Source organism: Schistocerca cancellata, chromosome 9, assembly GCF_023864275.1.
Source record: "Schistocerca cancellata isolate TAMUIC-IGC-003103 chromosome 9, iqSchCanc2.1, whole genome shotgun sequence".
Taxonomy (NCBI): domain Eukaryota; kingdom Metazoa; phylum Arthropoda; class Insecta; order Orthoptera; family Acrididae; genus Schistocerca; species Schistocerca cancellata.
In genome coordinates, this window is record NC_064634.1 from 223,083,888 (window position 1) to 223,097,322 (window position 13,435).

Below are 13,435 nucleotides of genomic sequence, written 5' to 3' on the forward strand. Positions count from 1 at the left end.
TACTTAACCTAAATTATCCTAAGGACAAACACACACACACCCATGCCTGAGGGAGGACTCGAACCTCCGCCGGGACCAGCCCAACAGTCCATGACTGCAGCGGCTAGACCGTTCGGATAATCGCGCACGGCAAACATAGGAACAAAGAAGGTTAATGCGAAGAACTACTTCAGTTGATCGATGAAAGAAGGAAGTACAAAAATGCCAGGGGAAATTCAGGAATACATAAATACAAGTCGCTGAGGAAATAAATAAATAGGAAGTGCAGGGAAGCTAAGACGAAATGAAGAAATCGAAAAAGAAACGATTGTTGGAAGGACTGAATCAGCATTTAGGAAAGTCAAAACAACCTTCTGTGAAGTTAAAAGCAAGAGTGGTAACATTAAGAGTGCAACGGGAGTTCCACTGCTTAATGCAGAGGAGAGAGCGGATTGGTGGAAAGAGTACATTGAAGGTCTGTATGAGGCGGAAGATTTGTCCGATGTGACAGAAGAAGAAACAGGAGTGGGTATAGAAGAAATAGGGGATCCAGTATAGAAGAAATAGAGGATCCAGTATTAGAACCAGAATTTAAGAGAGCTTTGGACGACTTATGATCAAATGAGGCGCAAGGGATAGTTAACATTCCATCAGAATTTCTAAAACCACTGGGGGAAGTGGCGACAAAACGACTGAGTGTTCGCGTTGGTGTGTAGAATGTCTGAGTCCGGCGACATACCATTTGACTTTCGAAAAAATATCACCCATACAGTTGCGAAACTGCAAGAGCTGACAAGTGCGAGAATTAGCGCACAACCAGCTTAACAGCCCGTGCATCCAAACTGCTGAGAAGAATGATACACAGAAGAATGGAAAAGAAAATTAAGGATGTTTTAGATGACGTTTGGCCTTAGGAAACGTAAAGGCACCCGAATGGCAATTCTGACGTTGTGGTTAATAATGGAAGCCAGACTAAAGAAAAATCAAGGTACGTTCATAGAATTTATCGACCAGGAAAAAGCGTTAGAAAATGTACGAGTAAAACTGTGCAAGGTGTTCTAAATTCTGAGAAAAATGGGGGTAAGAAAACAATTGCCAGTAGTGATGAACCCAAGGGAATTTAAGTCTTCAGCAAGCGTTAGGAAGTATTGGCCGCCAAACATTTCAGTTTTAAAAATGTGATGGTCTGTACGCCTTATTACAGTGGGAAACGAAGAAACAAAATGCTTTTAGTTGATAGTTAAATAGTTATATAATGTTCCATTTACATGAATACGTTTAAACCTGCTTGGAATATTGCCCATACCCTCGGGTGTAAGCAATACGATTTGTTTGATATTTCAACGGAAGATAATAACAACTGCCGTGCATAAAACGACTCATTTTCTTTATTATTATCATCTAGAAGTCATCAGTCCATCGATATATCTGATTTTACCTATAATGTACTAGTATTTTTATGTCTATATACCTACTAAATAATATTTCTCCTTCCATTGACAATCTGCCTATTCCTATCTGTTTTAGAATATGTCGTACTGACCTGTCACTACTTCCGATAATTCCTCCTGTTGCCTGCTGCTTTGCCCGACTCAGATGATAAAATTGCTGAAAGGTTCTAACAAAACTTGAGTTTAATTTTAAACGCGTACCCGACTCATACAATTATAGAATGAGATTTTCACTCTGCAGCGGAGTGTGCGCCGATATGAAACTTCCTGGCAGATTAAAACTGTGCGCCCGACCGAGACTCGACCTCGGGACCTTTGCCTTCCGCGGGCAAGTGCTCTACCATCTGAGCTACCGAAGCACGACTCACGCCCGGTACAATATCCTTTCTTCTAGGAGTGCTAGTTCTGCAAGGTTCGCAAGAGAGCTTCTGTAAAGTTTGGAAGGTAGGAGACGAGGTACTGGCAGAAGTAAAGCTGTGAGTACCGGGCGTGAGTCGTGCTTCGGTAGCTCAGATGGTAGAGCACTTGCCCGCGAAAGGCAAAGGTCCCGAGTTCGAGTCTCGGTCGGGCACACAGTTTTAATCTGCCAGGAAGTTTCATATCAGCGCACACTCCGCTGCACAGTGAAAATCTCATTCTGGAAACATCCCCCAGGTTGTGGCTAAGCCATGTCTCTGCAATATACTTTCTTTCAGGAGTGCTAGTTCTGCAAGGTTCGCAGGAGAGCTTCTGTAAAGTTTGGAAGGTAGGAGACGAGGTACTGGCAGAAGTAAAGCTGTGAGTACCGGGCGTGAGTCGTGCTTCGGTAGCTCAGATAGTAGAGCACTTGCCCGCGAAAGGCAAAGGTCCCGAGTTCGAGTCTCGGTCGGGCACACAGTTTTAATCTGCCAGGAAGTTTCATACAATTATAGTTAATGGTGACTTTAATCTACCCTCGCTTGCATTTATTAGGTGTTTCATGTATCCCTGGGTCGTTATTATTTTCCGCAGCTTTTGTCAAAAGGATTTTAAAAAATCAATGAAAGCAATGTGTATTTCCTTAACACAGTCTCTGCGTTTTTTTTTTATTATCTGCTGTAAAATAAAGAGTGCGTCTACTGTACAACGTTCTTGCCTGAAACCATTTGTTCCTCATACAGTATTACATCTGTTATGTTTTTAAGGCTTGTGTTTAAAATCTTAACATATATATTGTATGCTGAGCTCATTAAATTCATTTCTCTGTAGTTACTGCACAGACTTTCATCTCCTTTTTTAAAACTGATACCCCTCTTTCCGTTGTCCAGTCTTTGGGGAACTCTTTCTCTTCCAACATTCTTTTAAGACATGTAGCAGTTGTATTTGTACAATGAGTCGTCATATTTTAGCAATTCAGCATTAAAGCCATCGATTTCTTTCGCTTTTCTATTCTGAAGTAATGTTAAGGTAGATGGTTATTTCGTCAGAGTGAATTTCATGTAATCTCTTACAATCTACTGGTTCAGTTTCAGTTTCTTGTGCTGTATCGTCATACCATAACCATTTGTAATAATTTACCCACTGTTCTTCATTAGTACTATTTATTTGTATCTTGTATTTCCCTGTTATTTTAAATTTTAAAAATCTTATATACAGTTGCTTTCTACGGTGAGCATCATTCTCCATGTTATAAATCGATCCAAATGTTGTTGGTGTTCTTCTCTTCTTAAATTTTATAACTATCAGTGACCTTCAGCATTTTAGACTCTTTTGAAAAACCCACGACCGTTTATCTGTCGTATCCTTCTCAATTCTAGACATTAAAAGTAGTTTGAGGCGTTAGTTCATGTCAACAACGTCAGAAGAAGAATGATCTAGAGAGAGAGAGAGAGAGAGAGAGAGAGAGAGAGAGAGAGTGAGAAAATCGGTCGTTGCATGAAGAGCAGGAGGATTATAGGGTGGTACTAAATTTTATTGCAATGTCTATATTTCAGCAATATTTGAACTGATGCAGATGTTGTATGGAGAGTCAACACAGATTCAGATGACCGATTTTGAATGACACGAACGTGTGCGTGAATGCTGGGGGACAATGAAGGATTACACATACAATGGAAAGTTGACAAAAATGTGGATGGGAGCATTGTCTCAGCAGACAAGACATACAGATATAATGAATTATTTGAAATGTGCGAATGTATTCACACTGGCGGCATAAAATCTGTGATTACGATGGAAGAAAGATTATAGTGACCGAAGAAGAAAACATAAAAATACAGTAGATGAAGCAGGTGAAAAGGAATAACAAATGAGATTTACAGAGAGTTCAAAATGCTCATGCAGTAATGGCCAAGGACAAATGTAACGTTGTGAAATCATACACAACAAATGGAAAGATAGATGCAGCCTAAAACAACGTTATATAGACCCTTGGAGCAAAGAGAAGAACTGAATGAACATCAATACCTCAGAAGGCAAGCCAATACTACACAAAGAAAGGAAAGCTGAAAGGTGCAAGGAATGTATAGGAGGACTATACAAGTGAAATGAAGCGAATATCGTAGAAAGGCCTTGGTCGAAACAAAGCCCTTGGAGTAGACGACATTCCCTCATTATTACTGAGACCCTAGGGAGAGCCAGTTGTGACAAAGCAATTCCACTCGTTGCGCAAGATATGTGAGACAGATGAAATAACCTGAGACTTCAAGAATTCGCTGACAAATGTGAATATTAGTGAACCGTCAGCGTAACAAGTCGTGGGCGCAAGATACTGACACGAATTGTGTACAACATGGAAAAGTGACAGCAGCTGTCCTAGGGAAAAGTTGTTTCAGTTCTGGAGAAACGTAGGAAGACTTGAGCCAATACTGACTCTTCTATTTATCTTAGACTGAAAAAAAAGCAAACCTACGTTTATACAGTTTTTGGACTTAGAGAAAGCTTTTGAAAGTTTTGTCTGGAATAAACTCTCTGAAATTCTGATGGTATCCTAGGCACAAAGAACAGAGACAGAAATGTTACTTATAGCTTGTGCAGAAACCAGACAGCAGTTACAAGAGTCGAGGGACAAAAAAGGAAAGCAATAGTCGGTAATGGACTGATACAGGGTTGTAGCCTATCTCCGTTCTTATTTAGTCTGTGCATTGAGAAAGCAGTAAAGGAAACCAGGGAGAAATTTGGAAAGAGTACTGAAGTTCAAGGAGAAGAAATAACATTTTTCTGTTTTCCGATAACACTGTAACTCTCTCGGGGACAAAAAAGGATTTTAAACATCCGTTCGACGGAATGGATGGTGTCTTGAAAAGCGGTTGTGATCTGAACATAAACAGAACTAAAACGAAGGTGATGGAACGTTGTCGAATTGAATCGAACGATGCTGATGGAACTAGGTTAGGAAATGAGCCGTGAAAAGTAGTAGATTAGTATTGATATTTGAGCAGCAACATAACTGATGATGGCGGAATTAGAGAGAATGTAATATGTAGGCTGGTTATAGCAAGAAGGCATTTCTGAAAAAGAGGAGGTACTCAACATGTGATATAAATTCAAACGTTTAGAAGTCGTTTCTGAAGGAATTAATATGGAGTGTTGCTTTGTAGGAAGCAAAACGTGGACGACGAGAAGATCAGCAGAAGGAGAAAGAAGCTATTTAAATGTGGCGCTACAGAAGATTGCTAAAGATTAGATGGACAGCATCTCATGAGGAGGTATTGGACAGAATTGGGGAGAAAAGAATTTTATGGATGCTTGAGTAGAAGAAGGCATCGATTGGCGGTACACATCATAACACATCGAGGAAGCGTTAATGTGGTAATGCAGACCACTCAGTTCAGTAAGGAGGAGAAAATAGAGGAGACTGCATTACTTATTCAGAGAAGGAGAGGCTTTTTATTGACAGACTAGCGCGAAGAGCTGTATCAGACCAGTCTTCTGTCTAAAGTCCGTAACAACAACAACATAAATAAAAACAATTAAAGAATCGAATATCACATCGCATTAGGACAGCGTTTACTCTTAATCCATATAACTACTTTTGTGTCAGAAGAATAAATAAAAAACAGTCAGACAAACCACAATTACTGCCTTGTTCTACTACGTAATGGAATCATCTACTGCAGCCCCCTATAAGGGACTGTTAGTAACTGGAATTGCCGCCCTCACTACAATATGCTGCATGTTCTCTTTTCATAATTAACTGTAACGTTCGACTTGCCAAAAAACGTTGTTATTGACGGTTCCTATTACTCAGGATAGTCAGCTTCACATCAGTGAAAGGAACGTTATTATTAATTGACTTTAATTGATCCTTCACCCACACGGAAATTTTCCTACTTCCGTTGATTGGATGAACAAGAACACTGCCGAGTAAAACTACCAATTACCTCTAGTGGCATGAATATTAAATGAAAATCTGTCCCAGCGTTCAAAGTACAAAGTATGTGAATCTAGTCATTTTCGGTTTGAGCCTTTACGTGCTCATTTCAACAAAATCTATACCTCGCGCCGAGATATCAGGCAAATTACCACCCTCATTTGATTTAAACTGTAGTAGATTAACTTTCTTTAGATGGCTTTTGATGTTATTGTAGAATGAAATATCTTTTGATGTCTCTCGATGAAGTAGAATTTTCGTCCCAGGATGGTGCACATTCTTTCATTCGGTGTTGAGGCGAGCAATCCTGTAGCTTTAAATTTTGCAATATCAATCACAACTTTAAATTTATATCCCGTCACCTACCGTCTTACTCTTCCTATTGCAGCACTGTACTTTAACTGTTTACGGCTTTAAAAACTCATTTTTGTGGGTCTCACTTTGTGGAGATCTTCGAAATTCATACTTCGGCTGAAAGCATCGTCCACTACGAACTTTGATCATTGTCGAAAATGTAGAACTGATACAAAATCCTGGCGCAAAATAGTTCTTTTCGGCAACTGTTAACCAAGGTAAGTGCCTCTGATAATATGACTGAATACCACGTGCGTCTGAATAAGAATGATTTGTATTCTATGATCTGCGTTTCTCCACAGTTTCTTACGGAGAAACTTCAATGAGCTGAAGTACACATACGTATTTGTATGCAGCATGTTCCCTTTTGATTACGCGCTGCATGCAAACGTGAATGTACTCCTGACCAATAAATACGTTTCAAACTATACCGAAGATGATGTAAATCCCACATTTCCAGTTGTACGTACCCTCAATCTCAAATCAACACTATAGTATTACCAGTAAAAAGAGTACCATAAAAGTTTTGCAATAAGTCGCAGGAGGCTGATCGTTGTTGTGTTCTGAGAATACTTCATACTTACAATTGTTGCCGCTGTGCCAAGTCAGTGGGCGCTGTCGTTCACTAGCAATGTTAGTTTGAAGTGCTTCCTACGGCCTTGTTGTCACAAAGTGAGATTCGGACAGTTTTGCGGTACAATTTCGCGCATGATTTAAACTTAGACCAGTGCTTCGCAGAAATGAATCACGTTCGGTGATGTGTGTTCACATTGTACAGGTGGTACAGAGGATTCCAAAGTGGAAATTCCACTCTGGGGGACGCAGAGAGGACGGGAAGCCACGATCATCGGTTATGGAGGAAAACGCTAGAAGAAGGCAGGCGAGTGATCTATAAGCAGATAGAGAAGCCCTTAGGGATAAATAAGCCAACAATTCGATTCTGCGAATAAAGAAACTTTGTTGTCCCTGGGTGCTGGGTAGACTGAGTGAAGACCAGATGATACGACATATGACTTGGTGCAAGGAGATATTAAATAAGTTTTCCAAGGGACAATCTCAGTGTATGAATGACATCGTGATTGGTGACGGGACTTGGCTGTACTATTATGACGTGCCAACTAAGAGTCAGAACGAACTTTAGGTCTTTGAAGATGACGACACACTTGTAACACACCCGTAACTGTCAGAAAATCTCGATTAGTAAAGAAGAAAATGGTAGTTCATTTTTTTTCTTTTTTAAATCGGGTGGAACTGTGGAGCGTGTTGTTTTGGACACACAAAAGACAGTTACAGCCAAGTGGTAAACTGAGCAGTGCTGCCCAAAGTCATCCAATCTTTGAAGAACCTGCGACCAAAGTCAAGAATGGACAACGCTCCAACTCATCGAGCCAAAGCAAGCACCGAGTATTTGCGGGGGTACAGGACTGAAACTTGTTGAGCGCCCTCCTTACAGTCCAGACCTTGCCCCTTGTGACGTTGGACTGTTCCCGCATGTGAAAATGAAGCTGAAAGGAGCGCACTTTTCAAGTAATGAGGACCTTCTGAGGGCTTGGGACAACGACTGTGTCTTATTCCTTACAGAATCTTGGGAGAACTAGTTTAGGGATTGGTTTCGGAGGATAGAGAGATGTATTCAATGTGACAGAAGTTACTTCAAAAAATTAACTAAATAAAGCCGTACTGCAAAACTTCCCTGGTACCCTTTCTGTGTGAGAAGCATTGACTCTCGTACTGCAACCGAGGTAGCTGTAAAGTGGTATATAGGGTTCTCGGAGGAAGTTTTAGAGGCCCACTGCTGTTCTTAAGCGATATAAGCGATTTAGAAGACGACCCGAGCATTCCCCTTAGATTGCTTTCAGATGATGCTGTCGTTAAATATCGTGTGACTAGGGTCTCCTGTCGGGTAGACCGTTCGCCGGGTGCAAGTCTTTCGATCTGACGCCACTTCGGCGACTTGCGCGTCGATGGGGATGAAATGATGATGATTAGGACAACACTACACCCAGTCCATGAGCGGAGAAAATCTCCGACCCAGCAGGGTGTTGAACCCGGGCTCTTAGGACTGACATTCTGTCCCGCTGACCACTCAGCTACCGGGGGCGGACATGCTGCCGTTTACCGTCTAGTAAAGGCATCAAAAGATCAAACGGAATTGCAAAAAGAATAAGATCACATATCTCCGTGGTACAAAAAATGGGGCCTGCCGCTGTGGTCGATCAGTCCTAGGCGCTTCAGTCCGGGACCGCGCTGCTGCTACGGTCGCAGGTTCGAATCCTGCCTCGGGCATGGATGTGTGTGACGTCCTTAGTTAGGTTTAAGTAGTTCTAAGTCTAGGGGACTGATGACCCCAGATGTTGAGTCCCATAGGGCTTAGAGAGATTTGAGCCATTTTGCAAAAAGTGGCAGTTGACCTTAAACAGTGAAAGGTTAGTACTAAAAAAATCCGTTAAATTTCAGTCATACGATAAGTCACACAAACTTAAAAGTTACCTTTTCAACTAAATAGTTGGGGACTACCATTCCGAATAACTTGAAATTTTTTATCATCACATAGAAAATGTTGTCGGGAAAATGAAACGAAGACGGCGTTATATGGGTAGAACGGAATAACATGCAACACATCTACTAAGGAAACTGCCTGCTGTACATATGTGCTTTCTCTTCTGGACTACTGTTGCGTGGTATGAGGTTCTAGCCCCATAGAAATAACGGAGTACATTGAAACTCAGTTATTTTGCAAATACCCAATGATCCATGGTACAATATATTCTTCTGTTTCAATGTACAAGGTGGTGCACGACAAACGTACTATAGCTTCACCAACCACATGTTAAATAAATGGTTTTAAAAATATACAGAATTTTATTGGCCTTAAAATTTTGTATTTTAGTAATTAACAATGCATTCAAAATAGCTTTAATATAAAACTATGCAGTCACTTTAATGCGACCTCCTATCAAAAGCCTGAGTAACCACCTCTTGCTGCGCGGGCCGCTGCGGGACACCCAGGAAGAGAATCAATGAAGTGGCAGACACCGATAGGGATGTGGAGCCATACTGACTATAGTGCTGTGGGCAGCTGCACTAGGTTTCTCGGTTGAGGATACACGGTATAAACAGCGCTTTCGACGTGGTCTCACAGATTTTCGATTGGATACAAGTCCGGGGAGAGAGATGGCCAGAGAAGTAAGGTAAACACATGCCGATGCTCTTCTAACCACATACATGCACTGTAAGCTGTACGACACGTTTCTCTGTCCTGTTGGTAGATGCTATAGTGTCGAGGCGGATATGGTCCCCAGGGATAGACTCATACTCGTGTTGATCCACTGTGGCTTCCAGAATGACGAGATCCCCCACGGAATGCCACGGACACATTCCCGAGACGATAACGCTCCCTCCTCCGGCCTGCAGCCTACTGACGATTGATGCACGATGTTTGCTTTCAGACGTTTCACGCTGATGGAACATGAAACATGATTCATCAGGAAACGCCACCTTTCACCACGCAGCGAACCTGCAGCTGTGGTATTGGCGTGCAGATTCCAGCCTTCGTCGCCGATGAAAAGTAGTCATTGTGGGTGCATGAAGCAGGCGCCTGCTGTAGACGCCATTAAGCACCAACGTTCTTTGCTGTCGTAGAAGAGACACTGTTGGTGGCCGCTTGGTTCACCTGGATGGTCAGCTGCTCAACAGGTGCACGTCTGTTGGCCCGTACACATTCCTACAGCCGTCGTTCACCTATGTCATCCATACTCCGTGATGTGCTACAGTTTCCATAGCACCGGTTTTGGATACCGCTATTTTACTATTCACGGTATACTTTAAATATGGCGGCATGAAAACAGTTATAAAGTTCAGTTATCAGAACGTAACTGAAGCTGGCGCACTTTCCAAGCGATATATCCGAAATACCAGCAGATATTCCCATAATTGCGAAAAATAATTAAAATCATTACTTTCGCCTGCGATATTTCTTTCGGAACGCTGTAATTTGCATTAAAAAGCTTTTTTATGATTTGAATTCGACGGACAAATGCCCCGCGTTCTAATTTAATTCAGTATCCGCGCGTTCACGGCAACGCCTGTTGTAGCGACCATTTTACATCTCTGTTAATTACTGTGTAACTGGAGCGTACACCTACCGGAAAGCGACGCTTTCGTTTTCGTATGCTTATATCACCCTTCCTCTTACTGGAAGAAAATCGTCTATGCTGTGGCAATATTATTTGCCTCAGTTCGACACCTTGAAATTAATGTTCAACTGATTTCCCAGTGGCAATTGTCTAAAAGGTTGTACAAATGTACTTTCTCGTTACTGACAACAGGCTGCAGCATCAGTAATGTTTTCTTTCCATATCTTTTGGTTTCCCTCTGTTCATGCTGCCATCCGTCTTAGTGGCACGAAGGCCACAATAGCTCAACTGAACTCAGGAATACGGAAGCAAATAGGGAAACCAACAACTTAGACAGACGCCCAAAAACTAAAAGTTACACGTTTCAAAGTGTATTTCGTTTACTTTATACTACTAGTCGCACACTGAATGAAATTCTTGCGTTTTCGCACTATGTACAGAAAAATGGCAATGAAGATCGTAGCGTGGTCGACACCATCGACGTAAATAAAACCAACAACTTAGACAGACGCCCAAGTGGTTGTATTGTTCAGTTAACCAAGAACATTGTTTAAGTAGTTATGAATATGTGAAAGATTTTCATGCAAATTCATAAGACTATACATACATGTTGTTCTTGTTGTGGTCTTCAGTCTAGAGACTGGTTTGATGCAGCTCTTATGCTACTCTATCTTGTGCAAGCCTCTTCATTTCCGAGTAATTTCGGCAACCCACATCCTTCAGAGCATGCATACTGTTTCATTTCTTGGTCGCCCTCTACTATTTTTACCCCCTAACTTCCCTTCAGTAGTAAATTGGTGATCCATTATATCTTAGAAGTGTCCTACCATCCGATACGTTCTTCTAGTCAGGTTGTGCCCCAAATTTCTTTGCTCCCCAATTATATTTAGTATTTACGCTATCCACCCATCCTATCTTCAGCATTCTTCTGTAGCACCACATCTCAGAAGCATCCAGTCTCATCTTGTCTAAACTGTTTATCATCCTTGTTTCACTGGCATACATTGCTACGGTCCACACAAACAGTTTCTTAAAAGACTTCCTGAGACTTAAATCTAAACTTGACGTTAACAAATTTCACTTGTTCAGAAACGATTTTCTTGCCTTTACCAGTCTATATTTTAATTCCTCTCTATTTCGGCCAACGTCAATTGTTTTGCTGCCCAAATAGCAAAACTCATCTGCTGCTTGAAGTGTCTCGTTTCCTAATCTAGTTCCCTCAGTATCAGCTGATTTAATTCGTCTACATTCCGTTATCCTCGTTTTGATTTTGTTGATTTTCGTCTTGTAGCCTTCTTTCATGACACTGTCCATTCCATTCAACTGCTCTTCCAAGTCCTTTGCTGCCTCTGAACAGAATTACAAAGTCATCTCCAAAATTCAAAGATTTTATTTCATCTCCATAAACTTTAATCCCTACTCCAAATGTTTCCTTTGTTTCTTTTATTCGATGCGCAATGTACACATTGAATATCATAGAGGTAGGCTATAACCCTGTCTCACTCTCTTTCCAACCACTGCTTCACACTGCCTCGTGATGACTGGGTGTTGTGTGGTGTCCTTAGGTTAGTTAGGTTTAAGTAGTTCTAAGTTCTAGGGGACTGATGACCATAGCTGTCAAGTCCCATAGTGCTCAGAGCCATTTGAACCATTTGAACCACTGCTTCACATTATGCCACTCAGCTGTAACAACTGCAGTCTGGTTACTGTACTAATTGTAAATCGGCTTTCTCTCCCTGTATTTTAACCCTGCTACCCTCAGAATTTTACAGAGAGTATTCCAGTCAAGATTGTTAAAAGCTAAGTCTACGAATGCTATAAACTTAGGTTTGCCTTTCCTTAGCCTATGTTCTAAGGGAAGTAGTAGGGTCAGTATTGCCTCGCCTGTTCCTACATTTCTCCGGAATCCAAACTGGTCTTCCCCGAAATCAGCTTCTACTAGTTTTCCCATTCTCTGTAAGGAATTCATGTTAGTATTTTGCAACAACTACTTATTCGCTGATAGTTCGATAATATTCACACAACACCTGCTTTCTTTGGAATTGGAAATATATTTTTCTTGAAGTATGAGGAAACTTCGCCTGTCTCATAGATCTTGCTCACCAGATGGAAGATTTTTGCCACGGTTAGCTCTCTCAAGGCTATCAATAGTTGTAACGGAATGTTATCTACGCCCGGGAACTTGCTTCGACTTGGTTGTGTCAGTGCGCTGTCATATTTTTCGCGCAGTATCATGTCTGTCATCTCATAAAGATCTACGTCCTCTTCCACTTCTCCCTTGTACAGTCTCTCCATCTTTCAGCCTTCCCTTCTTTGCTTAAGACTGATTTCCCATCTAACTGCTTCTGTGTCCACATAAATACCTCGCAAGCCACTGAAAATTGCATGACTGACGGTATATCCGTACCAGTAGTGGAAAGTTGGGTGAAACCGGGTATGCAGGTCAACAAGGTTGTGTTGGTCAAACAGGATACCTCCGGATTTCTGTGACAAGTGTTGGTACTGGTCTGTTAGGAGCCGCCATTTCTGGGAGTTGCAGATATTCGTCATTAAAAGGCATCTATTACTTCTCTTTCTTGAGCTTTTTAATGTTTATAATGAAATTGGGTGTTGCCGATTCTTGGAGAAGAATTTTGAAGAGCAACGTTACCTGCTAGGTAATTGCAATACTTATGTTTTCCAGTGGATTTCAAAGTTTGTGTGATGCATATATTGTGAATACTAACTTTCCAATGCCACGTATTGTTCGATTTTGCGCTGTGGGGTAATACAGTGTACACCTAGCGGGGCAAAGCTAGGCCAACACGGTTTTACCACCACTCTTCAAAGAAGTAAACACAACTACAGGGCTAAGCACCATAATGGGAAGCATCGGAAGCTGAGAAGTCTAAAGATGAATTACTTTGAAACCAAAGTTCTCCAAGACAAAGTTTCTTTATCTTATACAACCGAAAAATTTCCAGAATCACGAGATGAAATGATAACCGTTCCTGGGACTTTAGAAATGATATCGGGCAATTTGTGGCTGATGGAACTACAGTTACGCATCGTCATTCCCTGTGTCTCCAACGTTTCTAATGTCTCTCGCAAAGGTTGAATTTGTAGAAAGCGCACAGAAAATCACCAATAGAAATAAAAAGAGAAAAATAATAATACTGACCTCCTCTCCATGCAAAATGATTTGT